The 26,696-nt window shown below is 37.1% G+C and overlaps 1 protein-coding gene across 6 annotated transcripts in view; it reads right to left on the reverse strand.

Annotated features, from left to right (window-relative positions):
- The window catches only part of BBX (BBX high mobility group box domain containing), a 284,858-nt gene that overhangs the window by 115,496 nt on the left and 142,666 nt on the right, over positions 1–26,696 (reverse strand). The window contains exon 4 of one of the 6 annotated variants that reach the window (XM_007187145.3): positions 25,149–25,266. The exons of the other annotated variants lie outside the window; for them this stretch is intronic. The gene's annotated coding sequence lies outside the window, so the exon portion shown is untranslated. The remainder of the gene's footprint in view (positions 1–25,148; positions 25,267–26,696) is intronic. 6 annotated transcript variants of the gene reach the window in all.

Here is a 26,696-nt window from a genome sequence, read left to right on the forward strand (position 1 = left end):
TAATACATGAACAGTAGACAAAGGGGGCTGTCCTTCACCACTGAAAGTGCTAAATTATTAACTGTGCCAAGCCCAGGCAACTACTGTCACTATTCTTTCAACACCTAACTTCCAGACAGCTTAAAACGTTTACTTTTCTACCTAAAAATTACCACAGGTTTATAGTAATAGAAATCTAGTCATCATATATCCATTTAAATATGTTATACCTAATATTTAGGATTTACAAAGTCAAAAAGAATGCTGTGTAATAGAAACAATAAACACTTCCATTTCAGACATTCACTTTCAATTTAGTTAACTACATTTTTATTGTAAATAAGGAAAGACTTGTAATTTAAAACTGAAAATAGAATTTTCATGTGCACAAAGTATGCCTTTTATCATTTTCTTTCTGGACTTAACCATACATCAGGACACTATTCTAGCTACTATCATTAGTTCATTAATCCTCAAAACAACTCTAGGAAGTAGGAAGCCTAATTATCCACATTTTACAGATAAAGCAGCTGAGGCCCAGACGGAAACTTGCCCAGGGTTACAGCCAGGAAACTGGTACAATGGACACCAGGATTCAGACTCAAGTGGTCCAATGCCATACTACACTGCTGTTCAATACTTCTTGTCCATACATAGATGGCTCTAGAAGCATTTGGGAAAATGATAAACTCTGCAGTTGTCGCAATGCATTTTTTAAAATGGGATTAAACTAAAAAGGTTCCTATTGAGTCCTCTGAAGATCAAGAGGGCCTCAGAAGTAAAACACATGATGATTACCTTTGTCAGCTTTAACCTGTGATTTTCTTTTTCAAGTGACATGCACCACGTACTGCTAAAGTGACTTAGTATAGTTTAACTTCCCTGTAATTAGCATTATGAGCCTGCACCACAATTAAATCATTGCCTTACCTCGGTAGTTTATAAGAGTTGTATTATTAAATATCCTTGAGTTCACTGAATGATTTTTATATAAGAAGTAAATATTAACAGACAGAATCCAGATAAATATTTTGTTGGGTGATTTTTTTTCCCCTCCACTCTTTGGCTGATTAGTTAAGTATTTCATAACTAAAACTTGCTTTACTTAGTATTCCCCAAATATCCTGGAGTCCATATGTTGTAACAACTTTCAAAAACTCTGAGATTCATCTAAGAGGTATCTCTGCTGCCAAACGGTTATATGGAACCCTAAATCCTAACTTCTCCTCTGTTACTACAAATCTCACACCCTGGGTAGGATAAAGCAAAGTTTGTGGGAGGTGCAACGGGTGCAAGAGCTATAACTACTTCATTACTAAATGTGACAGTATCTGAACCACAACCACTACCGAACTTTGGGAATTCTGTAACTATAATTCTCAAGTCCTATCTGGAATGCTCCCTAAACATACTGCAGTCAGAAATTCATGGCCAGGTACCTATCATCAAAAAAGATGAAATTGGGCTTCCCTGGTGGCACAGTGGTTGAGAATCTGCCTGCCAATGCAGGGGACACGGGTTCGAGCCCTGGTCTGGGAAGATCCCACATGCCGCGGAGCAACTGGGCCCGTGAGCCACAGCTACTGAGCTTGCGCGTCTGGAGCCTGTGCTCCGCAACAAGAGAGGCCGCGATAGTGAGAGGCCCGCGCACCGCAATGAAGAGTGGTCCCCACTTGCCGCAACTAGAGAAAGCCCTAGCACAGGAACGAAGACCCAACACAGCCATAAATAAATAAATAATTAAAAAAAAAAAAAAAAGATGAAATTCTTTTAAACACATTAAAAAGGGAACAGGGGTGGGGGAAAGAATGGTTAAAATTGGACTCTACTACTGCTAAAACGGAGAGAGGCAAACCAGAAGATTTCTCATGGTTGTTTCTAGACACTGGATTCTACGAGATGTAAATTTGGGTTGGCTAATAAAACTGTACATTAGAACTGAAAGGGACCTTAGGAATCACAGACCAACCCCATCAATTCAAAGATCTGTAAACTAAGTTCACAAAAGGTTGGGTTTAAAATTAAATCTTCTTATTATCTGAGTTGGTATAAAGTCTGGTCCCTTTTGAGCAAATTATTATCATTATTATTAGGGTTTTTTGGTTTGTTGTTCACTGAATTACAAACCTGAGATTGCATTAAAGTTGTATTATTAGTAAGACAGATGAATAAACCGCCATTTAAAAAATTCAGAATTGCCAGATTTATTTACAATCAAATAACAGAAGAACTCTTTCTTTCTCTTCCTCCACTTTCACCCTATGAAATGAACTGGATCAATATAGGCAAAGCTTCTAAAGGGCAATTTTATTCTATTATCCTAATGAAAGAAATCACTGCAGAATGGAGCAGCCAAGAAATGATCTGTTTGAGAGCAACTTACAATTCTCCAGGTTCCTTGCTATTTGAAAGAATAAAATATCTCAAAGAAAAAGTACATACCAACAAAAAAACCTAGTGGCCGCAAAATGTAGGAGAGCAAAAACCTGCACTGAGAGTTAACTGAAAATCAATCAATAAAGACAAAAATCAGGAAAGTTGAATGAAGGATTCCATGGTTTGGGGGACTTTTGCCCAAAACACAATATTAGTCAAAATGCTCTAGGACACAGGGAGTATTTCTGTAAGGCATTACTTACAGCAGATAGCAAGCAATCAGAAAAGTGGAAATCAGGATCCATTACTCATGGCAGGATAACCTGCATTATCCTCTTACAGACGCATCACTGGCGAGAGCGGATGAAGAAAAATGAAGGCTGAGAAAGAAAGGAAATGGTGTTTCTTTTACACGTAATTTTCAGCCAACTTTGATGAGTTTCAATCCTGGATAAGTTTTCCTCCCTCTCCTTCCTTCAATTTCTTTTAGAAAAATCATCTTGGTTAGGTTGTTCAAGTGTGACTTTGCAACTAGCCTAATGTGGTCCCAAATTACCACCTTCAACATTCCTTGCAGCAAGCACCTGATTAAATACCCTCTGGTTAAGTGGATCAAGGTAGCTTTACACCAGTTCCAAGAACAAGAACCTGTCAAGCTGACAGACAAATCAGTATCTTTACCCTGTCGGATACTGTCTCCTGTCAGGACGGTTTCCTATTTCTTAAAACTTGCTTCTCCACTTTGGCAGCCTCCTATCAATCTATATAAGGGCCTGGCTCCTAAAGCATGTAAATTCTTATTTTCCATTCTCTTTTTTCTCTGAAGATTACACCGTTGACTGATCTGGCAGGAAGTTTTCTGGAAACCATTAGCAGTGACCCTACCACAGAATTAGAACTGCATTTCTACGAGAGCCAATTTTAATTTCTAAAATACCTAAATCAGTTGCGGGTGTTTTAAAACGACTCATAAAAAAGGATCGCCACTACTATGGTGCTGCTTTCCCCCCACCCCGGCCCCCGCCCTTTGTCCATAGTCAGAAAAAAAAGATGAAAGGCAGGAAGTAGCCTAACTATCAACAAACAGTTTTCCTTTGAAGACAGATAACAAAATACTGCAGTTAAAAGTATATCTGTAATTGCAAAGTTACTCTTCTTGAACAAATTCCAAGTACAATATCTGCCTTTGATCTTGGAAAAGCATTTTTCTCACTGTTCATAGCTGACACTGATAGTTCAGTTAGGCACCCCTGCTCCCAAATATGGGAAAAATGTTCCCTGAAATTCAATCATGTGAGTTATTAACTTTTAGCCGTCAGCCTAGAAGTAGCTGCTTATGGTCTGCCACTGCTGCTGCCTGGGAGAGTTCTGCCTGCTCTGACGATATGAGGACTTGTCATAGTAACGGCATCCCCCCGACCACCTGTGTGATGTCGGACTGTCCTGGAGAGTCATTCAGCATCTCCTTGGACAGGGACCATTATCTCAGTAAAACATATATTACAACTATGAGAAAAAAGTTTGAGGACCTTAAACCTACACTGTTTAAGGTTTTAAAATGAAATCCATTCTCAACCTTCATTTTCTATTTCAGCAAAAGTCTAATGGTAATATGTGGCTTCAATAATGAAGCAAGTCTCTTTTAAAACAATAAAAATATTCCTAGTGTCTCCATGGTCCATTTTAAACAATCAGGGGAGATAAATACCATAGCATTGTACCATTTATTCAAAAATATTTTCTTAACTTCAACAGCTATTGGTTGTGGATCTCTTAATATAAGGAGGAAACAAGAGACATTAACATGGTAAAATTATGGGGTTAAGCTCTTATCTTTGGTAATTAATAGCCCTTAAAGCTCAATTAGTAGAGAGAAACAGTAGTATCTAACTGAACCCTAAGAAAGATTTGTAATCCTAGGTTAAAATCCCCCATTACAACAATAGGACTTTTTCAGGCAATGAGAAAAAGAACACCTTCCATGGAAAAGAGCTATGCTTTTAAAGTTCACGCACGCACGCACGCACACACACACACACACGCGCGCGTACACACATACACATATACATACACTCTCAAAGTGTAGAGCTGATATATTGATAGATACCAGAGAACTGCTATCTGAACTTGGATAGTAAAGTATTCCATGCTCTCATAAAATATGATTTTGATTGACCATGACCCCAAAAGCCAAATCTAACTTTTGAGACTCTTTGAAAGTAGCATTAACCACCTAAGCATGTGAACACATAGTGACTCACAGTAACTGCAAGTAACATCCTAGGTAGCAGAATTAAGGAACGATAATCGTGTCACTCTGTCAGCATCAGGCAAATGTTGTCATTAATAAATCCTGACAATACCCTAGCAAAATAGCCATTTTCTTTTCCCCGAAAAAGAAAACTTTGCCTCCCATCCTTATGAAATGGCAGTGATTTTACAGATATATAGGGAACACACATAAAAAAGCATACATTTCTAAAATGTACAGCTCCAGAACGCATCAAACCCCGAATCCCACCCTCTTTGTGAAATACAAATAAAACACTAAATAGGAAGAAAACTCTCAACAAGAAAGGGCACAGGAATTAGGTAATCAAGAAATTAAAAACAAAACAAAACAAAACACCTTTCCTTAAATTCATTTATAGCAATATTTATACCCCATGATTCTAATTTAGAAGAAAACAAGCTATAGAAGTGTATCTATACATAGAAAAGACACTGGAAGGATAAACATCAAAATGTTGTGTTCACAATGGATATGGAATAGTATATGCGTTGAGGGTGATTTCCATTTTTGTCTTCATGCTTTTCAGTGTTTTTGACATGTATTATAAACAAAAAAGAAAGCCAATAAGGTGTTTTAAAATCAGATATTTTAAATGTAATTTAATAGAGAACAAAGTAGCAGGCTTCTGAGGTACCAAATCAATAAGCTGCAGTGGAAAGTCATTTTCTCTTTCTGATCCTGCCTGCGACCATGTGACATCTTTTCACACTTGCTCAAAATTAACTGCTTCACTACATAATGACTGCAACTACAGCAAATGGGCCTTTTTGTCTGTAATTCAATTACTGTAGAAGGTTTTATAGTTAGAATATTAAGAAGTGAAGCGTGCATTTGACTACATACAGAGAAATATAGCAGACTCTCAACATACCATATGCTAATTAAGAGTGAATTTAAAAATTCCATTGTCTATTTATCCCAGAGGCATCCTAGCTTATTAACCACCGCTGTGGGTCTAGTGGGAGAGTAGAGACATTGTTCTGTCTCATTTCCAGGTAACGTAAGTGATTTCCATACTGTGATCAAATGCCAGAGTTGGTTTGCTAGAATGTGTTCCCTGGGCCCCGCCGTATCTTATTCACACAGCTACTGCGACTTTATCACCTTGGATAGAAATTTTCATGTCTTCCACACTTGACTGAAGCATACTGACTACAAAGAATGCATCCAGTAAATGATAGACAAATGAACGAACTGTCCTAGAAATAACTAAACTTGCAGACAAATGTCAGAAATGGCTCAAGAAATCATAGTGAATCATCTGTAATCTCAGTAACATAAAACACTGAAAGAAAGCTAGTAAATGTTCCTTCCTTATGAGAGGTTTCTAGCAACTTAAGGCTTCTTTCCTTCCTTCAACACCCTGCTCACCCCCCATCCACGTTCCTAACATCTTCAAGAATTTATTCAACATCTGCTTTTAAAAAGAGAGGGACAAAATTAGTTTTTTCTGTAGTACGATTATAAAGCTTGATTTTTCTCCTCACTAACTACAAATTATCTTTTGGATTTCATTACACTGTGCTGTTATGAAGAATGCTGAACATGTGTCATTTTATTTTACATTTGATTACACGATCAGTAGCTGCTGAGAACATGCTTTAGGTGTAGCTATAGGTGCAGCCTCCTCCATGATCTAGATTGACTTTTATAGCCAACAGGTGTTAGGTTTGGGAATTTATATCTACAGCATCCCCGCTGTTAGTTTTACTCTGAGACTGGGAGATAAAAGTTTACCCTCAGTTAAGCAACTGAGTAAAAGTATCCACAAGATAATTTAAAACTTAATAAAATAGTAAGTGTAGAAACCTCCAGAATTTCTACAGGATTATAGTACCATCCACCTTACTCTTTATGTATGTGGCATGCATCCTCAGAGTCCGAAGAGGAGAAACTTCCAATTACTTATATGGTTCTGCTCAACTTACAGGAATATCCTTTGCTCTAAATCAGCATTACTTAGTGAGGGTGCTTTTGGCATTTTGGGTGGGACAGTTCTTTACTAGGCAAGACTGTTTTCACTCCCTGCTGAGTCAACATACATCTTAGCTCCTTTCCCATCCTTTCATCCCCATCCTCAATCTCATGTAGTAACATTCCCCAATCGCTGAGAAAAATAATGTCCCACAACTTTCCAAACACTCCCGAGGTGACGGGCTGGAGGGAGCACTATGATCCGCAACCCCACCCCCGCCAGTTGAGAATCACTGCTCTAAATAAACCCTATATATAAAAATTCACAAAGATAATTTAAACTCCCTAAAAAACAAGCTTCATAGGGCTCTCCCCACATGAAGAGCCCATGAATGACCGCATTCACTAACACCTCCATCACCCCAACCTTACCCCTTCCATTTTCAGGAACATGCACCTACACTATATTCTTAAGGCGTCCTTGGTCAGCTTGAATATTTTCTATGAACCTCTGACCATTAACCCTTATGTCATAAAACTTTTATGTCAGTTAATATTTCCATGTCTATCTGTGTTGATTACACACGAGATATCTAAATTGATTTAACCTTGTCAAAACAGGTTTCTAAAGCATTATTTATTCACACTACAATCATGCTTCCTCTAGTCAGTTATTTGAAGAGCGACAAAGACCCAACTTGTTCAATTAATGAAATTAATTTGTTTCGGAATTGTAAATCTCTACTATTTTTTCATTGTCAGAACTGAATAATCACTTACATAGAAGTTGAAACATGAGTGCCCGCCTTATTTACATGTGCAGCAGGTCCTACAGGACCCGTCAACAGCTTAGAGGCCTTTTAAAAACTGGTATAGCAAGACCTGGTACTTCAATAGAATCACAAATGGTCTCCTATAAATATTACATAAATAGTGGTTTTAGTGGTTTCTGACTAAAAACCCAGCCTCCTTCAGGTATAGCAAGTCCTAATGTTTTCGCAATTTGGCTCTGTCGCCAGAGTCAGGCCAATCAACATTCTCATTTTACTTGGAAACCACTTCACCCTTGCTTTTTGCATGTCTACCACCACTTGTACTCCTTGGCTTCTGGAATCCAATTTGGATTTCACGATATTTTGCCTTGGGAAGAGGTATTCCTTGAGATGGTAAAGGAGTCTGCTCAGGGTTAGCTCTAGTTAAAACAGGGAAGCCAGATGTGTTCATTTATGCCACCCTTCAACTCTGCTCTGCAAACAACTTCTCTAGACTTTTCTCAGAACCAAACAGTCCCATGTGGCCAATGAGCAAGTCTGGCTTCTTCGGCCCTCCATCATCCAAAAATAGGACTCGCTTGTCAGTGACGGCATTCTGGGCACAGTAACACTTATGGGCTCAGCAGGAAGCATCTGAAATCTTAAATTACACTCTGCTTTACACTTGTTCCTCCCAGCCTTCCTTGATCCCTGGGGACTCAGATCTGACTTTCCTACTGGTGCTATTCATTGCTACCAGACTTTCTGCTTTAAATGCCAGCCCTGAATCAAAGCCCAGAAAATTCCATGAGCCTAAATTTAGGGTAATATACATTAAATTATTACCATGGTCTATAAATTCCAAACAAGTCAAAAATTATGTATCTTTGTATCATCTTCACAAAATATTTGCTATGTAGCATAACTCTAATCTATATTGAGAACTTTACAATGTCCAGTATCGCGTTCAGTAAGAAAATCTGATGATACTGATATCAATTTTAAAGAAGCCACTTAGATTTCTAGTCTTTTTTTTTTTTTTTTTTTAATGAAGCCCTTAAATACAACTTTGAAAGAAATCCCAGACCATCCTGCCTAATTCCACTTTGGCTATATCTAGTGCTTCATGTGGTTTGGCAGAAAGGTTAACAGTGTGGACTCTTGTTTTTTCCTGGATTCATAAACCTCGATCAACAAATAATTAACTGTGCTACCTGGAGCAAGTAACCTAACCTCTCTGTGCCTTAGCATCCTCATCTATAAAAAGGGGAACAACAGTCGTACCACATTGTGAGGATTAAACCAATTTACATGAACTGCTTAGAGTACTGCCTTGCTTATAGTAAGTGTATATGTATGAACCTTGCATAGAGTAAGTGTATATGAGAGTTTGCTATTATTATCATCGTTATGATTAGTCACGGAATGTAAGTATTCAAATCAACTTGAAATAAACTATAATTAACAACTACTAATCATTAACCTCATATAGTCAGAAAAGTAACAAATTCATTCAACACTGAGAACTTAACTTATAAACAGATGCCACAACTTATAAACAGATGCTATGCTAAGCTGACCCACACTGCTTTAATCTAGTGCTCTTATCAGTAAATATTACAAGTAGAGGAATACTTCTGCATTTCAAAATTCTATGGGTAGAAAAAACTGGGGGGAAAACCAAAATATAAACAGTGGGAGATTAGTTTAAAAGGAACAATATGAAAATCCTTTTCTTGACATGAGATATTTGAGATAAACTGTTAAATGAAAAAAATAAGCAACAGGTTCATGAGACATAAGAAGATTAAAATTTCTCTTTTATAAAAATACAACATAATAAATATGCTTATATATGCATAGACAAAAAAAAGAAGCCTGGGAGAATGAACACTGAATTGTTCACACTATTATCTCTATATAACAGGATTGAGTTTTTCTAATTTTTGTTAAGTTTTTAATAAATAAAAATAATTCAAAAGTAAGAAAACATTGGGGTATACTGTAAGCTTTCATAAAGAATAAGCTTTTAAAAATACTAATTGGCTAAACAGAGATTAGCCAAATTATTCATAAATTTGTATGCACTATGCAGAATAAGATTATTAGCATATTAATAATTAACTATTTGAAAGCTTAACTCGAATAGCAAAAATCTTCCATAGAATCAGGCCAGTGTTTCTTACAACCTTATCTTAAAAGGAACTTTGGAACCACACCAAATATAAAATTTATATCTGTTATAAGCACAATGTCCTGTATGTGGCAGAAAACATACATTATTTTCTAATTGATGGCTATTCTAATAGAGGACCAGTTTTTTTCTATGCTTGCTATTTTTTTTATAAAATTAAGAAAAAAATGGTTAGGAAAGCAGGCTTCCCCATGTTACTAATACAGGTTACCAACATCATGTGTTTGAGAACATGTCAGGGATGTTGCAGAAACTTTCCTTACAATGAGTGGGCGATACGACAAAATCACTGATAAAAACTTTTCACTTTAGGATTATTTTAAAGTTCATATAAGTCCAGATACTCACGAACACCCAACCTTCAAAGAAAGACATTTTCTGTTTCAATTATACCCTTTAGTCAGGAATGCTGCAGGGCTAATTCTAAACACAAATATAAAGTGCCACCTAGTGGATATTTTTATAAAGTTTCTCTGCTTACACTTCAGTGTTATGAAGTAATCTTTAGAAAAGCTACTTTGGGTGGTTAAAAGGTACAAACTTCCAGTTATAAAATAAATAAGTCCTGGGGATATACTGTGTAGCATGGTAACTATAGTTAGTAATACTAAATTCCATATTTGAAAGTTTCTAAGGGAGAGGGTCTTAAAAGTTCTCATCACAAGAAAAAAAATTTCTAACTGTGTGGCGATGAATGTTAACTAGACTTATTGTGGTAAGCATTTTACTCTATATACATACACACACTTATATATTGAATCATGTTGTACACCTGAAACTAATGTAATACTATATCTCAATAAAAATAGACAGCTACTCTATATGAGGAAACAGCCATCCCTTACAGTATTTCCTCACCAATTAGTGATCTGAGCCGGTGGATAACATATCATTTTTTTAAAAAAACACACCTCTGACTGATAATATTGATTTTATATCTCAAGTTGAACCTCTGCCACCATCACAGAGAATAAAAAAGAGGCCAGTTATCTTCTAAGTGTTCCAGGACCTGTAACGACAGCATACATAAGCTAGAAAGGAGATCCAATTCAACATCCTTTTATCATTCACTTCGGTTGATAACAATAAAATATTAGCATCATTATATCAGGACAGTAATTACTATTACATCTGCTCTACACTATATGAAAACAAATTCACTTGGTCTAAATACACTATATCTGGTATTTAGAAATCAGCAGGGTTTTCAGCAAAGCCTTTGTACAAGCTGCAAAGGCCCTCGTCTACCATTAGAGGTGGCAGCAACACAAGTTATGACCAATTAAAATGAAATTAATGAAAAGAATTAAAGTGATATAAACACATAATCGAGGTAAAGTAGAAGGCTGAGGTATCTAAGTGTTCATAGTTTTAGTATGCGATAATTCAGATAACAGTTTAGGGGTAGACTTAAACAGATGAATTCCACATCTATCTAAATTTTCCTAGTTATAGACTCAATATTTTGCCTTCGGAAGCAGTCTCTATAAATATTTTTAAAAGCTTCTAATTATCTAGATATTTTCAGATTCCCACATTGTAAAACAGAAATGATTAAATTATTTGGAGAGCATCATACTCACTGATGAAAAGTTTTGACTCAGAAAAGAGTTGTTCACAACTGGTTGTATTTGACAACTTTAGGAAAATTTTGCATGTTTTACTACTGTTCCTGGGTGTCATATTTAATTTATAGTATAATTTCTGTTTAAGGAGCTACTCTCCTAAAAATGACATGCTTTCTTTTATAGAATTGACAGGGACTGCAAATCCAAAATCCAGTCCTTGGAGGTCACTGTGTCCTCCAATTTACAGATGAGGAAAAAACAAGATCCACAGGGGTCAAAGGTTAGATCAAGTTCACCAAATAACTTAGTGGCAGAGTGAAAATACAGGTCTCTTAATCAAAAAATTAGAACCCTTTCCACTATCCCACACTGCCTTTTCTTCCTCAAACAGAAATGGAATGTTTCCATTAAATTCTTCTTAAAGTACTACAATTTCACTTTTAATCTAAAAGGTCCACATGGGGACCTCCCTGGTAGCGCAGTGGTTAAGAATCCACCTGCCAATGCAAGGGACACGGGTTCGATCCCTGGTCTGGGAAGATCCCACATGCCGCGGAGCAACTAAGCCCGTGCGCCACAACTACTGAGCCTGCGCTCTAGAGCCCGCGAGCCACAACCACTGAGCCCACGTGCCACAACTACTGAAGCCCGCGCGCCTAGAGCCCGTGCTCCACAACAAGAGAAGCCACTGCAATGAGAAGCCCGCGCTCTGCAACCAAGAGTAGCCCCCGCTCGCCACAACTAGAGAAAGCCCGCACGCAGCAACAAAGACCCAATGCAGCCAAAAATAAATAAAAATTAAATCTTAAAATAAATAAATAAATAATAACATTATTAAAATAATAAAAATAAAATAAACGGTCCACATGGTAAATGCTGCCCAGATGTGCATGAAGGGCAAATAGGAGTGTTAGAACTGTGAGTTTCTTCATGATCATCAAAGAAAATACAGCGGGATGGGTGCAAAGCAGCTTCTGTGGAGAAATTTACATCAGTGATTTTGAAGAGGGGACCAAGAGACCAGGGCGCAGACCCAGCAGTTATTAAAGTGGGAACCGTTATTGTTTACTGAGAGGGTAGAAGGAGCTGCTTCTGTTCCCCACTGGCATGGTCCTTAGACTTTCAACAGCTGGGGAGATACCATTTCCTCAACAGGTGCGCAAAAAGTGATAGTTGAGAAACAGAAGTTCGCAGGGTAAACAGAAGTGCACGGGCTAACTTATATTACTTAAGAAAAGCTCTGATTTCCCTCAGAACTGCTATTTTTTACCTCTCATACCTCAAAGAGTAAGTATATACACACCACACATTCTTTCAGCTCTGAATCAGTTGCAGTTTCCAGGGTCTGAAACTTTTATCTGTGGTCTTCCTGTCAGATTTGGACAAAGTGGCACTTCTCTTTAACTTTTAATCTATGGTTAAAAGTGTCCTTTCTGTTACTACTCTATTGTTTATTTCTTAGTACTCATAGGGCCATATTCCTGACACAGTAAATACACACTAAGTGAAAGTCTGGAAAAAACAAAACAAAACGTGGATTCAAATACCAACTCTAAGCAGGTGCATGCCTTGGCTAAATCACCTAACCTCTGAATCTCTGGTTGCTCTATCTGGCTCTGGGGAGGCCCATCTAGCTCTAAATTATTTTAAGGCTCTATTTCTTGAAAACACTCTACAGTAGACTTCAACACAACAAAACCTATCTGGCCTGTCTCTAACATTACGTCTTCAGCAAAGGCTTTAAACAGAAGTCTGAGGAGTGCAGGGATAGGACCAAATCTAAAAGGGGCTCTTTGTAGCTTATAAGTGAATTGCTTTTGAGAAAGCCTCTGTCGACATCTTACTTTGGCTCCTCCTCTATACAAACTGCTGTGGGAGCCTAAGAAAAGCAGCTTTCAAATGTGCAAGTGCATAGATTTGGTGTTGCTGCCGCCAGGCTGCAGCGGCTGCCAGAGGACCAGAGTGAGTCAAAGCAATTCTACACATCGCAGGCCTCAAGGTCTTCCCTCTACTTGGCAACTAGACACTGGGATCAGTCATCCAGCTAAATGTCAAGAGTCCCAAAGTCATTACTGGTGCAAAGGGTTCCAGTCTGAAACTTTCAAAATGATATAACTTTTAAATCATTACAAAGGTGATCTTTTTATGTTACTACAAACTTAGACTAATTTGTGAAAAATTAAAAGGGTCGTGAGACCATGACTCAGGAATTACACGCTGTATGTGTTTGGAAGAACATTCACATACACCTTTTCTGGATCAAAGGTATTACTGGCACTTACTAAAACAATCAAATAGAATCGACAGGAGCCATTTTTAATGCTACTTACACAGTCTGAGAATTCTCAAAGATATTTACATCTGAATGCCTCATTTTCAGGCTCCTGTAACACTTGTTTCCAACTTGTAAGGCAATTACAGATGACTTACTTACAGGCTCTTTTCCCTTGAAAAATGTATCTCCATGAGTATTATTAATGGTTTCGGTCAAAATACATCATATGTAAGCTTGAATGCACTTTAGTTTTTCGAAAGGGAGAAGAATTAACTTTACCTTTGTGGTCACACCCCTCTGTAAAAAGTAGTTCATTTCTACCCTCCAACATAAATGAAATACTTGAAGACTGTCACTGAAGATAGCTCCTCTTTTACAGACACTGTTCTATGAGACTTTTCACTGTTGTAGATGAAAATAAACTATCCAATGAAAAAAGGTCTACATGTTTAGATATTAGGAAATGCATTTCTATCAAATAGCCTTCTTAATTTTGAAAGTAATTCTGCATGTAATATGTTACACTAATTTTTGAAAAAATATACAGTAGACAAACATCCTGAGTAAGAGATATTTCTAAGAAAAAATTTTGAAATGGGTCTTACTAATAATCTGTTCTCTTATCAAAGAGCAATTTGTAAAAAGGAAAATCTTATTATAAAGGAGACACACTTTGATCTTAATCTTAATCTTCTTTCTCCAACAGCCTGACAATTTTTTAACTTTTGGCTATGCTCTTAATTTGGGGAAGAAACTACACAACTCAGTTAAAGAGGAAATGAATAAAACAATTCTTATGGTTTGGAGGGGTGGGGAGTGGGTGGGTAATGAAGCAAAAATGCTGGGGGTTTGAAAGAAATGTAGAATAAAAGTTTATTATAAACAGACTTTAAATGGCCATTTTATCAGAAATTGAACTTTTTGACAGGATATAAAAACTCACTATCTTACTCCAAGAAAAACCTTTGCTTGAATCAAACAAATCTCACTGTTACTGAATCCCACACAAGGTTGTGTTACTATGTAACTCCTTGCATCACTTCTATAAGGAATATTTTCTTTACCAACTTGTTCTCTTTTCTTCCTCATCAAAATTCTGCTAAAAACATAATGAATGTGGAACTCCTTCTCTTATTAACCTCAATAACTTGATTTAGGAATACTCATACTTATTTTGAATTCCTACTTTGTTCTCCATTCAAAATCACAGATTTCTAGAGTTAGAACAAACTTTAAAGATTATCCGTTTAACTGTGAAAGAGGAGGAAATTCAGGTCCAAATGAAGAAATTTGCTCAAGGTCCCAGAACTTGCTCAAAGTGAAAGAGCTGGGACTAGTAACAAAGTCATCCCTGGGATTAATTTTTCATTTTCATTCATCACTGAGGAAGTTGAAAAGGCAACATTTAATAATAACTAAAGTTTATTCATTTTATATTTTTTAAAACAAGAAAGCAAATCATTGACACTTTCCACAAAGTATAAAAATTTCTTTTCATTAAAATTCACATCATTGTGCTTTCCTGGTGGCGCAGTGGTTAAGAACCTGCCTGCCAATGCAGGGGACATGGGTTTGAGCCCTGGTTCGGGAAGATCCCACATGCCGCGGAGCAACTAAGCCCGTGCGTCACAACTACTGAGCCTGCGCTCTAGAGCCCACGAGCCACAACTACTGAGCCCGCGTGCCACAACTACTGAAGCCCCCGCGCCTAGAACCCGTGCTCCGCAACAAGAGAAGCCACTGCAGTGAGAAGCCCGCACACAGCAACGAAGAGTAGCCCCTACTCGCCGTAACTAGAGAAAGCCCGTGCACAGCAACAAAGACCCAACACAGCCAAAAATAAAAATAAATAAATTTTTTTTTAAAAATTCACATCATTAAATTTGTTTCATTAAAATGATCAACAGTCATTCAACATTCAAAACAAATGCATCCACTGCCTTGCCAAGCACCTTGAAAAAAAGGCAAAACAATATATGAGAACTAAGAAGGAATTCAGACCTATGAGAAAATTCATAAGATCATAATATTATCCTGGAAAGGTTTCATTAACTCACCATACCATATTCCAACAGACGACAGAACTCGGTAAAAAAAAAAAAAAAAAACCATAGTCTATATTCTTCCACTGCTGTAGCTGCTTTTTACACCACCCCCTACTTCAACCTCTAAATGATTCACACCTTACACTGAGGGTGTATCTTATCTCAAGGAACTAGTGACAGTACAGCACATCACAAATTCAAAAACACTGTAAACGTTCCATGAAGTTTCTACATGGACTACACAACATTTTCAACCTAGGTTTTTTCCATGAAATGCCACATTCAACTATGCTTGAAAACTGCAATCATATTATCCTAGATCTTGTTTAACTTAAAATACCATTTTGCATCATATGTCTCTATAAAGCAGCTAGGACCTTTCTACTAATAGGTCAAATCCTCCCAATACTTACTTTTCAAATTGTAATTTCAGAATAAGAACAGTCTTTCTCAAATAACCTGAACTAAGAATTATGTAAGAATACATAAAATAATTAATGCACTTATTTTACACTTGAGGGGCTAAGCTGAAGAGATCCTTAAGGTTTCACATAAATAACTCTAAGACATCTGCTCTACTTCCCAATTCAACATTCCAGACATAAGATTACATTTCATCTAAAAGTCATCAGGCAGGAGGCAGCATTTCCAATTTGCCACGTTTTAATAATGAGTTTTGTCAATGGTCATAACTTGGTGTTTAGGGCTTTTCCCAACCATATTAATTTCTCTGTGCCTATCAGGGATGAACAGTCACAAGTGAAAACTTTGAAGATATATGATTTTCAAGAAAAGGATCTCAGAAAACAGAATCATAAAAGTAACCTGGATTTCTAACTGAAATACAATTTATTCTTTTAATACACTCTTCCATTGTGAATATTTAGTTATGCCAGAGACTTATCAACACTCTTTCTCCCTAAGTATTTACAGCCAACAGTCTCTCAAGGAGACAATCAGTTTGCAGTCCTAGATGGATCTAATAAGATGTGTGAATAGTTTTATACCACTGCACTCAATTTTACAGTTCCTAAAAGTCTTTGGGGATATCATTCTCAACATGTTTCCGGTTTTGTCCATTTCATTCTTTGGATCGATTTTCTTCGGTGAACTAAAGCATTCATCGCTTTTTACCAAACAGCACACACACAAAGTTACAATTTTCTTCCATCTTGTGAACAGTATTGAGATATATCCCTTGTCATGTCAATCTTAAGATGAAGATTCAATGTTTTCCTTTGAGGATCAAAGAAATAATTCAAGAGAAAAATAGTAAGCATATTATCACTTAAGACTTCTTATTAACAGTCTCATTGGTGTTTAGGCTCAAATTTGTCCAAATTTTAACATGAGATTACACTACATATGAATTTCAAGACTTCAAGTTATAGACTGAAGTTCTTATTACAGCAGCCAAAACCTAATCTGAATGCTTATTTTTATTTCTTTACCCTACCCAAATCAAAGAACTTTTTGTTGGGCAACTGCAGACACTCAGCTGAGTCAATGAACATATTTCAGACAGCCGCTTCTTGTTTGTGAACCTAAAACTATTTCTGCTGAATGAAATGCAGGTTATACAAAGAGAAAAAGTAGGATTTCCCACCCCCCCAAAAAAAACCCTCCACTTAGCACAGCTGGAGGATGAAATAGCAAATGAAATATATATGTAAATCTCATTTAACCAGAAAGCAACTAACCGATATTCCTTGATTGACCACATGGGCGGGGAGGGGGGGAAACTTTTAGAAAAAAGCTTTTAGAAAAAGTCAGGAATCATATAAACAAGCTAACATCAGCTTAAAAAACAAAAACAAACAAACAAAAAAACAACCTTCCAGGGCTTCCCTGGTGGCCCAGTGGTTGAGAATCTGCCTGCTAATGCAGGGGACACGGGTTCGAACACTGGTCTGGGAAGATCCCACATGCCGCGGAGAAACTGGACCCGTGAACCACAATTACCGACCCTGCGCCTCTGGAGCCTGTGCTCCGCAACAAGAGAGGCCGCGATAGTGAGAGGTCCGCGCACCGCGATGAAGAGTGGCCTCCGCTTGCCACAACTAGAGAAAGCCTTGCACAGAAACGAAGACCCAACACAGCCATAAATAAATAAATTAATTAATTAAAATAAAAAAAAAAAAAACAACCTTCCAGAATGTCCCAGGCAGGAGGTGGAGAGGTTGTTGGTGTTGGTAGTGGGCAATTCACTGGATGTCTGTACCACCTACTTCTTCAAACCTCTCACCTCTTCTACATACTATAAATTTTTTAAACTGTGAAGTAAGTGTTAATCATTAGAGTGACGACACCAAGTTCATCTTCCCATTAAAAAATAAGCTTCACTTACTATTAATAAGAAACTCAGTTGTGTACTAACATTTCTACAATGATTTAATTTACAAATATTTAAACTTTTCTAGCTAACTTTCAATGAGTAAGAAAAATTAACCGAAACATTCTTTTCTAAACAACTGTTCCAGTTTATCCTATAAATTTTATTCTAGGAAACTGGGACACTGATTTCATTCACTATACACCAAAATTACTATTTGGTAGGAAATATCTCTTCCTATTTATTCTAAATTGATATAAAATATATCGCTGACCCAAATTTTGTCAATTGACATTTTTCTCTAAATTAACAGAAAAGAGCATTTTTCTCAAATGCTGTGATTGAGAAATAGCTAAGTCTAACATATAACACCTTTATCAAACTCAAATTCAGGTGTACTGACATACATACAATTATGTGTATATGAATATGCATGAGTATCATCCTAATTTGGATCCATTTAATAATTCCTAAGAAAGGAGTCTATGACAAATCAAATAAGGAATAAAAAGTTCATCTGTTCTCCATTTCATGGTTCATGAATCAGAGCAAGGGAGTAGGAAAGGCTTGGACTTGGCAGCCAGATAGGCCTGGCTATGAATTTTTACCACTACCAGTTGTCTAATTTAAGGGCCTCTCTGTTCACTCATCTATAAAAGTAGGCTAGTAGCTACTTCACAGGATGGTAGGAATGGAAACAGATAGTACAGAAAATCCCTTTTAGAATGCCTCACATATGCTGCCTTAAATATTTACTTGTAAAAAAAAGCATGACAGGATGTATTTTCTTTTTTTTTCAAGCCCTTTGGCACCCCCTCACCCCAAGAGATGCTTACATAACTTCTACGTGATCATCTCCATTTCCAAACTAATCTGTATCAGTAGATTTATTCAGAGTCATGCTTTAAGCCTTTCATTCTCTGAATCCAAACTCTGTGGGACTTCACCAGTCTAGTCCCAGAGTTTAATTCCTCAGATAGGCATTCCACATCTTTTTTTGTGCCCTCCCTGCCTCACCCCAACTCTCCCCAAAATCGGGCCCCAAACTTCCATTGCCTTTCTCTATATCCAATACCCCAGAAGACGTATTCAAGGCCCAGCTTCCTGCGTTTGAGTACTTCCTTGCCTCTTTTTATTTGCCCAGGGATCCCTTATTTAAAATGCCCCTTTCTCTCTCCCTCTCCGTGCAGGTGGAAATAACAGCCCCTTCCTCCAAGTTTCTTAGTTCCCTACAGCATGAGCCATAAACTTCCTTGTGACCCTCTTCTGCTATTGGCTTGAATGATTATTTTCAACCTGTTGCTCTTAGCCTCTTATCGTTTTACCTCCACTACAGACACATCCACAACATCATCGTCAGTAGCCTCTTAACCACAGACAGTTGAGTCTTACACAGAGTCCCCCACTGAAAATGATAGGCTTAAATCCTGCAAGATAAACTTGTCCAGGTTCACCCTCCTCATAACTGTAAACTCTAAGTGGAGGAGGGGGATGAGGAAGGGTGGGTATCCCTATGGGTCTTTGAAGTCCCCAGAAGAATGTAAAGGGAGAAACAGGAGAACACAACCCCATCGCGATTTTACCATCCTTACTAAGTACAAAGGGTAAAAGAGCCAGAACCTCTCAACGAAAACTGTCTTTGAAATTATTTAAATGCAAATAATTTTACACAGACCCACCAAAAAAAATCTCTGGCACATTTTTTTAAAGTTTGAAGGAAAAAGAAACAATCCTTGAGTAAGCTCCAGTAAGAGCAGAAGAAAGGCTGTCTTGATGAGCTTTAATCTCGAGAGAACAGCTGACTGGATGATTCCATTCAGTGAAAAATCAGACTCACTCACTCTTGCCCTGGCACTGAGATCTAGACGTTCTCTGACTCGAGAGTTCCAGGGCACGGACTTCCCTAGGTCCAGAGAGGTTCTTCACAGTTGACAGGGTACTAATTGACGAACACAAATCCTGTGTTTACAGGGCAGCTTGAAACTCACAGAAAGTAACACTGCCATCTACCCGGTGTAAGGGCTAAGTAACAGAAATTACTATAAATGGATGAAAACAGCAGCCAAGATTCTCCTAAGCTCAAAACAGACCTTAACCAAAGAGCAATGATGCCATCATTCAAACAAGACACCGTGCTTGGCTAGCACAGGGAAAGGGAGTGAAGTATCCACCAGCAAAGCACAAAAGAAATGTACAGAACCTGAGGAAGATTTTGTGGGGGAAACGGTTTGGCACAGACACAGAAGAATACCATATTTAGTGATCTTTAACAACATTACGGTGCCCGGGCGAGCTTCCTAGGAGTCCCAATCCCTCAAAACAATTATCAATATTAAAGTGCAGCTGCTCTGCTTTCTGTTCTATTGCTTTTATTAAAAAAAAAAAAAAAAAAAAAGAATCAGTGATTTATTATTCAAATTTAATACAACCTAGTCAGCCTTTCAGAAATGTAGATTTTGCAACTAAGATAATGAATGGAAATTAACTTCAGGAAAACAGATTCATTCCTCACTTCTTTTTCCTCAAAATTACAGACCCATTTGAACATTTCACTGTTTTCTTATCCAGATACAAACTCCCACACAAAATGAATATTGCTATTCTAGCAACACCTAAATTTGAATGAAGTTATTCAGAACTATTTTAAAAAGATGCTTTTTAGTAATACAGATAAATCTGTATTTTGTATAATTACATGAGTAATTACATAAAGCTCAACTTTGACCTTACTGTTATATGTATTACTAACTTTGCCGTATAAAAAATATAAACCAAGAGTAAAAATTAAATATGCGGTTCAAAATTTATTAATTTAGCATTTAAAAATTCCTCTTCCAAGTTAAGACCATTCAGTGGAAAATCTGTAATAAATGCATTTCCTAGTTTCTACCAAAGGAAAATTTTGTATCACTTGTTTATATACATTTATAAATTTTCGACTGTATTTAAACATGATCCAACTTATTAACACAATGGTGTATTTTTAATATTTGCTGCAACTTAGTCATTAGAGAATATATGGTTCTTTTTCAAAAGACATTAAACTAAAATACTAAATGACTAGGTTTTCAGATGCACTTTCAAGTCTGTCTAAATTAAAATACTAAGTGAATTAGTATTACAAAAGAAACTTATAACTGGTAAGTTAAAATATTAATGTGAACACTTAATAGGTCAAGCCTTTGACATTAACCAAAGTCACAATATTAAAGCAGTTAGAGTGAGCATTCTTCTATCAGGAAAGTTTTTGTGTCAGGTAATTTCTCCCATGTTTCCATTATAAGCATAAGAGGATGTTTCTCTCCTTGTATTCCTGAGGAACAAACAGTAATCTGTTCTTCTAGAGATAGGATGGTATTAACTGCTTCTTTCAGAACAGAACATTTGGCGTAATATGGTTTTGTAGAGTTCTGTGAAGTAAGCGGTTAGGAGGGGTGAATTATCACAGGTAGCCTGGCTTCTGGCTCCTCATGGCAGGATTGCACAGTAAATCTCCAGTGTTTCGTGTGTACTGAGGCTGGAGGTGAGGTTGGAGGTTAACGACTGGTCTTTCACTGAGTATTTTAACATTAAAAAAAAAAAAACCTAATAAGATTTTTTAAATCCCATTTAGAATTAAGTTAATGTTATTAAAGATAGATCCTCATTTTAAAAGTTTTCTCCGTTTTTCATTTTTTTTTAGTTACAAAACTTTTCTCTTGCCTTACTCTTCTTAGCCTAAAATTTGCCTGACTTACATGGGATTTTTCACAAAGCAGGTCCATAATATCACGACAAGATTAGATTATTTTGTGTCCCTTAATGAAAGAAAGAGCCTCCTTAATCTTGGTTAATGGTCAAATAGACAGCTCTCTGGCCAGGACCCTCCGGAGTGATTGGGCAGTGTTTACAATTTACAGAAAGTTAAGACAGTTTGCGTCCCTGGCCCCGTGTAGTCTGCTCTCTGGCTTCTTTTGCCTCTGATCCAGAGTTCAGCAGTACTCACAACATGAATTCTGGACAAGTAACAGGTTCAGGAAACACTAGTCATGTGCAAATGCAAAGAGTCAGATAACTCCTTGAAAGAGGTTATAGCACAAATCTATCTTAGAGTGAGAGTCCCTGCAACAGCTATGGAAAGGCGGAGCGAAGGCAGCGAGCGAAGGAGTTCAGGTCTCACTCCCCATTTACCTTGGGTTGAGGAGCTCCTAGCAGAGAAACCACAGGAGAAAGGAATGGGCAACTTGCCTCTAGCACCAGATAAAGACAGACCCATTGACTTCAAGGATCCACAACAGTTAAAACCAAAAGTTAAAACCAACACTGACTCAAAGATGGTAGCTGGCATGTGAAAGGAGACATGGAGTTAGGTGGTACAGCAAGTAGCAAAGGGAGGACGCACTGCCCCGACTCACAGCTGAGGGGCTGGGGGAGGAGGAGGAGGAGAAAGAAGCCAGGACTCAAGGTTTTGCGCTGAACAATGCCTGGGCTGCCCGGTGAAAGAAATTGGGAAACCAAAGGAATTCATTATGCTTTCTCAAAGAAAGATAAATCTATTCTTTCTCCAGAACAAACCAAAGCTAAATAACATGAAGGGAAGTTCGAGGTATGCCCCACTTGCTACGGTTATGAGAGACAATAACCGGCAGGTTGCTGTGACATAGCCCGGTCAGGTAGATGGATTCAGGCTTTGGTAGTGGTGCCCAGACATCCCATGAGAAACTGTATTTCATTTCAATTGAAGATAAAATACAAAAAGGTTGGAGTCAAAAGGATTCTTACAGATCACTGTTCTACCACTCTCATTTTGCCCAAACCCAGAGTGAAGCTCAAGAAGAAATGACTACTTATGGTTTACAAAGCTCCCCACAGGCAGAACTGTTTACAGTATGCATGATTTTTGCCCACTGCTTTTAGGGTAATTATTATTGCTGAGCTGGGAAAAGGCATTTCCGTCCTTACTACATTTACATCTTTCCTTTCTTCATTCAATAAACATCAATTGATTAATAAGTACTAGGCACTAGACCTGAACCTGGAAGACTCCCCTGGAAAACCTCAGAAAATGAATGTGGCAGATAGTGGTACCAAGTTTGACAATAGGCAAAACACTGAAGTCAGTCAACTAAAATCACAGACCACCAAGTACAAAGTACAAAGTTAGGAGGAACTGTGATATGAAAATTGGAATGGATTGTGCAAGTATAATCAGATACCAAAAGAACCAATGGCTGAGAAAAACAGAAGTAGGTGAAGGACAGAAAAGGGGAAAGAGTGGCAAATAGAAGTTGTCATTTACTCGAGCTTTTGGGACTTTTGCAACACAGAACAAAACACAGGTTGCAAACAGTCCTCTGTGGGTCACTCTTTCTCTATTTCAATTCAAATTAAGGAAAAAAGAAATCAGTAAAAGATGTGTACATTTCTCTGCCCAAACTATCTTCAGAAGGCAGGAATAGCTGACAACTTTCATTTAACATGAGAACATTACATTATTATGATGTAGTTTTCCTGGGAGAAAAAACTTAGCTAGCAAACATACCCAGCAATTTCAGGATGTCTGGACTTAACTGGGCTTGAGAAAAGGTGTGAGTGACAACTGGAAAACTAAGAAATACAAGCAGCTGCTGCAAAGGATAAAACTAATTTTAAAAAGGTCATCAGGATTATTGTTAAAATGGTGTTACAGGCAACTTACAAAATTACTTTTAAAAAAAATCTAGTCATTTTAAAGAACTATATAAGAGATATAGAATGAGAACATTTATACTCAGCTAGAGGGAGGATTAAGATGTAACAAGTTCTATGGAAATCCATTTGCCATGATCCTACAGAGTTTGAGGTTGGGTTGACCTAGCATTTCTACCCATGAACATACATCCTAGAGAAATAGTATGTGCATAAAGAGGCATGAATAGGACTCTCAAGACTTTTTACTTTGCAGTTTTATCTCCCATAACAAAAACTGGAGACAATCTAAACAGCCATCAAAAGAAAGTGGATAAATAAATTGTGGTATTTTCATACAATGAAATACAACTGTGATCATAAATGAATTACAGGTATAAGCAAGGATGAATCTCTCAAACATGCTGAGTGGCAAAACAGGTGTTGCAAAAGAAAACATATAGTATTATTATTTATATAACATTCAAAAATAAGCAAAACTTAATGTAGGGGATACATAAAACGTGGGAAAAAACTATAAAGGAAAACATGGAATTAATAAACTCAACATTCAGGATTGTGGTGGTAGTTAAAGAGAGGTGATGGAATCTGGGCCAGGCATAGCTCTATTTCCTAAGTTAGTGGTAGGTACTCAGTTATTCATGTTAATGTTATTCTTTGTATCTTATTCACATGTTATAAATACTCCTTGTATATATAGCATTTTCTAAATACTATGGGATTACTTCTATTTTTAAAAAGCTCTCAGAAATAACACTATATTTAGCAAACTATTTTAAAGGTACTTTTTAAGTATCTGCAAGTAACAAGTACCTAGCACACACTCAGGACTTTATAAAATTATCTCTTTTAATTCACAGAGCAACTCTCTGAGGTAAACATTTTCATTCTTAGTTTACATAGGAGGAAACTGAGATGTCTGTTACGTAGATTGCCCAACATTACATAGTTAGCAGCGGTAGAATTCAAACCATATCTTAACTCTGAAAACCATGGTGTGTCCGTAGGTAGGACTATCTAAAATACAACAGCACAGATAAATTTCCAACATAAACACAAAACTGACTTGTTATACTGAAGTTTACTATTTTAATTCATCTTAGCATTTATAATGCATCCCTAGATCATATTCTAATATTGACAACTTTATGTCATAGTACCTCATTATTACTTCATAATCACAATTTACCATTAAACTCTATAAATTCTAAAACTGGCAACAGATACCAAGTATGTTTATGGAAATTCTCAATTTGGCTGTACTTCTTTTCATAACTTGACTTTCTCTAAGACTGGAAGTTCAAGGAAAGTTAGCTGCTGGTAGGCTGAAACACAGCATTCTCATTTCACTGCCCTCCCATCAGGGACTCACTTGCAAGCAAGCAAACAGGCTTGCCAAGTGAGAAATTACTCACTTCCACCCTCTTTTTCCTCATCTTTCTTCCAATAATACTTCAAAACCTAATTTTAAACTCATGCAGGAAACCTGATTAATACCACCTGCTTTTCTCTACTCCATTAACTCTGGGCCTCTTTGGCACACATACAGCACAGCTCATTTATATAATTATTTGCCAGCTTTGTACTTCGGTGTTGTTTTCATTTGCATGTGTGTCCAGCCTGAAAGAGCCACTGAAAAGTGTTTACAAGTTTATTTCTTCTGAGCTATGCCCTAACTCATTCTTCTTTGCCCAAAGCACCATCAATTGTGCTCTGTAAACAGTAGTCACTTAATAAATGCTGATTGACTTACTACAGCGGAACAATTCGCCTCTGGTATTTCTCAATGTCCCAGTGACTCCTCCACATCTACAAACATGCTGGAGATGATACCAGGTACCGTTAGAGGCTTGGGGTCTTCCTGAGGGTGCCTGGGACAAGAAAAACACAGAGAGAGACCAAAGACAGTCAGGAGAAACACAGAGAGAGGGAACATGGAAATAAACAGAGGACAGAACAGAGTGAGAGGAGCCAAAGAGTCAGGAGTTACGAGAGACACTCAGAGACAGGGAAGAGGTCAGCAATCCAAACTTGGGTTTTAGGTTGGAAACCACATTTGTGGTATTATTGACTCCTGTAATAGGTGCATTCATGTTACTAAATTTATGATATAACTGACCACTTCAAAGTTATTTCTAAGGTTTTTTCTGAGCTTGTAACTTTATTAAAATTCATCTTTACGTGGAAGCATCTTTGGAGACCTACACACAGATACAAACATGATTCTCATATTAACCCAGCTGTAAATAAGGAAATATTTTTCTAATTCTTCAGTTTAGAAACTGGTTACTTCAGAGAGGTAATGTGACTTGCCCAAGGTCACAAGCAAGAATATAATTGGGGCCCCAAATCTTCTGATTCCAAACTCCAGTGCTTTTTCTGATATCCTATGTTCTCCATTAGAAATGAATCATATATAAATCCAAACTGTTTGTATAAAATAAAGTTCAAACTACACATTCAAGATAAAACTTTCTATCTGTTCAGACAATGAACTGCTGAGGTTACTCGCTAGGATACTTTACTTCAGAGCTTCATTTATTTTAAAAAATCAGAAAAAAATAAAGCAGAATAAAACTATATCAGAATGACAGAAAATTTCAAACAGAAAGGAAATTACATGAACAGGCACTTGACAAAATTTTAACATTTTTAAAAAAGGAGCTAGAGTTAGTTCATTGCTTTTACAACTGTAATTTCAAAGTTTTGGTGATTCAACAAATTTCAGCTGAAAGATCAAAAGCTCCACACTTCAATGAGTTCTCACATCTAAGTACTAATAAACCTGTCTCAAACGTGTTCTCTCATAATGTCGTACCTAAAGTCTATACTGCAATTCTATTTCAGGGTACTACATACAGTAGCAATGATTTAATGCACCACTCTTTGTAACCATTAGTATTTTCTCTTGAGGAATTCAGATGCTCTCCTAAATAATCACGCTCTTTTAGAAGCAACCAATTGTAATCAATTTTCTGTAATTGTCAGAAAAGCTCCTTTGATACAAGTGTAATAAGCATGTGAGTGGATTTCACAGCAAGACAAGATAATAAGACCACAAAGAAATTTCTATTCAATTGTGTAACAATATTTTCCCACGTTCAGCAATTTTTTAAATTGTCAAATCAGGCCTAAAGTATAGTACTGTTCTGCCCTCTAGTGACTGGCTAGGTTCTGTTAACTACATGTGTTTTTTAATTGCTTTTTGAGCAATACTTAGGGTTTTTTTTTTAAATACATATGACAGTGCTTTTTTATAACTGAATAGTGAACAAAGGGAACTGGTCAAATTTAAGATACG

Source organism: Balaenoptera acutorostrata, chromosome 4, assembly GCF_949987535.1.
Source record: "Balaenoptera acutorostrata chromosome 4, mBalAcu1.1, whole genome shotgun sequence".
NCBI lineage: Eukaryota > Metazoa > Chordata > Mammalia > Artiodactyla > Balaenopteridae > Balaenoptera > Balaenoptera acutorostrata.